Genomic DNA, 4,107 nt, shown 5'->3' on the forward strand with positions numbered 1-4,107 from the left:
GCCTATCCACATGATACCTAGCTCTGGTAGACCTGCGCAAAGTAGGTTCACTCCCAGGTGCTCTCAAAACACCCCTGGTCTTCCTTACTCCAGGTGTAACAATAGAAGGAATACCCAACTCATCATCAATGCTCTGTTCTGAGCCACTAGATTCACCATCCACATAAGAGTGACCTGCATTCACATCAAACATGGACTGATCTACCTTCTCTTTTCCTTTTTGTGATACCTGCATACCACTATCTGGATTTCTTTGAGAAGATTCTCCTCATCTCAATCTGCCTGTCCATGGCGAAGAATGTGAACCACTGCTAGAGGACGCTTCAAGTCCACTAATATCTTGTGACTGCTGCTGCTGTGAATTCTGTGCAGCATTACCATTTTGTACATCTACATTATCAATCACATTTACTCGTTTATACCAGCTACTCATCTCATCAAAAACAACATCTCTGCTCACTGTAAACTTACGAGTAGAAGGGTTATAGCATCTATACCCTTTCTGCTGTGCAGAGAGTAACCAATAAAGATGCACTTCTCAGCCTTTGGATCCAACTTGGATCTCAACTCATCTGGCACATGAACATAGGCAATGCAACCAAAAATCTTCAAATGAGAAATATCTGGTTTCCTACTAGTATACCTCTCCTCTGGAGTCATCCCATGTATTACTACAGTGGGTGTCCTGTTCATTATGTAGATTGCTGTAGCAACTACTTTAGCCCACTGGCAAGTCTTTTTCGATGAGCATGACACGAGATACCTCTCCAATATGCATGTTTTTCCTTTCTGCAATTCCATTTTGTTGTCGGATATGATTGCATGAATATTGCTGCTTTATGCCATGCTCCTGCAAGAACCTTGCAAACTCATTTGAGAGGTACTCTCCCCCTCCATCTGACCTTAGGCATTTTATTTGCAAGCCTGTTTCTTTTTCAACCATAGCTTTAAGAGTTTTGAAATGCCCAAAAACTTCACTTTTCTTCTTCATAAAATACACCCAAACTTTTCTGCTATAGTCATCAATAAAAGTGACAAAATAATGATAGCCTCCAAGAGATGCAGCTTTAGTAGTCCACACATCAAAGTGGATTAATTCCAATGGCTTCTTACTCTCTTGAACATGTCTAAGAAATGGTTTCCTTGCCTGTTTTCCAAATTGACAGGCTTCACATACCTTATGCATTTCTGCAACCTTGAATTTAGGTAATCCTGCAACAATATTTTGGGCCTGCATTGATTTAAGTCGCTGTACATCAACATGACAAATGTGTTTATGCCAGATATCAATATCTGCAACTACACCGGTCCCATGTGCAAACATTGCTGCACTCAATTCAGGCATGTCTGCATCCAACGTAAACATTCTGCCCTTCTTCTTTCCTTTTGCTATCAAGCGACCTTTATTTTTCATATCCTCAACAAAGCATCCATGAGGATTAAATCTGATCTACTAGCCCTGCTCAACCATTTGACCAACAGAAACCAGATTCTTGGTGATATTCGGGACATGAAATACATCGGACATGTATTTCTTTTTCCCATCCTGCATAGACAAATGAATTTTTCCAATCTACACAATAGGATGTGCAGTATCATCACTAGTCTCCACAAATCCTAGTTTTTCCATTTTCCTTGCATCCTCCATCCATTCTGCATGACCTGTCATGTGGTTTGATGCACTTGAGTCAACATGCCATACATCGTTGCTTTCTTTTGCACTTGTCACAGAATTATTCATGTGTTGCACCATAAACAAATGCTCATTTATGTCATCACCCTGTCTACTAGAAGATGCATAATTCCCTTGTTGCAATTTTCCATTCATGATGTCATTCTGCTTTTTATAGCAGTCTTTAGCCATATGATCCATTTTACCACAGTAGTAGCATTCAACATTACTGTTTGCATTTTGGCCTCTTTGCCATCCACCACGACCTCTTTGGCTCCCCCTACCTCTAGAGTTACCACCTCCTCCTCCATAGGACTGGTTTTCTTGAGTTTGCTACATATTCTGATTTCTACCACGGCCTCCAGATCGGCCTCCTTACCTCTGTCTCTACCTCTTCCAGCATTTGAGTAGAAGATAGCTTCTTTTGAAGTTCCTCCTGAAGAAGATGCACCACCATTTCTCTGCTCCTCAGAAATTAGAAGAGCAATCAACTCCTCAAAATCAGGAAATCTTTCACGGACGGAAATGGATGTTCGGAACTGTGCATAATCCTTTCCTGGACCATTCAAGGTCACAGAAACTAAATCATCATCTTCCACTGGCGACCCAATGGAAGCAAGTGCATCTGCAATCTTCTTCACCTTCATGTGGTAGTCATTGATGCTCATATTTTCTCTTTGCACATTATGCAACTCTTGCTTGAGCTGCATTTTCCTGGCTTGCGTATTTGTACTATACATTTTTGACAAAGTATCCCATGCCTCCTTTGGCGTACTTGCATCTTAAATATGCACAATCATAGAGTCTGAAATGCTGATAGACAGCCAGTACATAACTTTCCTGGCTCTCTCATGCCATGCTTTAAATGCCTGCATTTGCTGTTGATTGGGAACATCAAGAAGAACTGGTTCTTCTTCATTTCCTGCAACAAATTCCCAATATCCTTTTTCCATAAGGAAATTCGTCATTCTAAACTTCCATGCTTGGAAGTTGTTCTTGTCAAGCTTTTCAGTGACAATCTGTGAAAGAGAATCAGACGCCATTACAGAACACTGCAAAAAATTTTGTCACTGCAAAGAACACAGCTTCAGCCTCACAAGGGCAAATCTGCAAAACTGACGAAAGTGGTATTTGACCACACAGTCACTTCCTAGTGACGATTTTGCATCAACAGGCAACAAGGATGATTCTGTAACTCCCAATGTCTCTGCGCACAGGCATACGATGCAATTTCTACAGTAACTTTTCACCGACTTGTAGAACAGCGGTTGCACAGCATAAAATTGGGCATTTTCCTGAGTGCGTGCAGAAAACTTCCGCCTCCAAAACAGGCCCCGAAATGGCCTCAAATCAAAAAAACAGAGCAACCTAGGGCTAAAGCCCTATCCCGCAGCATATACTGCCCTCTTGCTACATCGCGAAGGGCATCTCAATCTGAGACAATGCACTCTTGCACTTTCCGGCTGTGCTACCTACAAAGACTTGCTCCCAAAACAGAAAAATGAAAGCAACACTGGTCCTCTTACCAGAACACTGCGAACTTGGTTTGCTTTCTTGAGCTCCTTACCACGAACAAGGCTCTGATACCATGTCAAGATTGTGGGAGAGAAGGAAGGAGTCTCACTTGTAGCTTTCTTGCTTGCACAATGGGGGAATACACACACATGTGGAGGCTAAAAACAGTTTTCCTCTTCTTAGTTGTGTAAGCCAAAAAGAACTCAAGTACATAGAAAATAGAAAAACCCTATATATGGGTCTCAAACCAAACTCAACTAACTAAGGTGGCATACTAACTGAGCCACGAACTAGAGTAGATAAGGATAGCTGTCATCTAGCTATTATTCATGGGCGGTGTACCAAACCGCATCAACTGACAAGTCGGTGACATAAATGTACAACGGTCACCCTGGCATATCACGAGTGGAGCTCGATATCTCAACACATAGCAACTTGAGCCACTAGGACTTCTTAGAACCATTCTTTAAGGGTTTCAATGAATTCTTTAGCTACTACTTTACTACAGATGTCTTGAAATCTTTATCCTCTTATGTACCTTTGCAAGCATTTTAAATGTTGTATCTTTATAAATTCATTCTTTATAGTGATGATCCACTTTAAGCATCAATACCACTTAGTAGGGATTAAAGAGAGTATATAGAGGATTTGATAGAAAGATTCACCAATTTTATTTCTTAATTATGGGAGATTTATTTTGCTATAATTCTTTCCACATCTTGGTTTCTTCAAGTCAATGAATTTCAACCTTCAGTGCACTACAACTCTTGTGAGAACCTCCTCAATCCCATCATAGTGGTAATGCCAACTTTGGAGGATTTAAACCTTACAAGTGGAGAAAATGACACAATCCAATAACCTCTAGTGGGTTCCTAATTGAATAAATAAAATGTTATTTGTGCAACACACATCCCAAGTCT

Source organism: Lygodium microphyllum, chromosome 29 (assembly GCF_053477565.2).
Source record: "Lygodium microphyllum isolate KBCC chromosome 29, Lygodium_microphyllum_v1.1.10, whole genome shotgun sequence".
Taxonomy (NCBI): domain Eukaryota; kingdom Viridiplantae; phylum Streptophyta; class Polypodiopsida; order Schizaeales; family Lygodiaceae; genus Lygodium; species Lygodium microphyllum.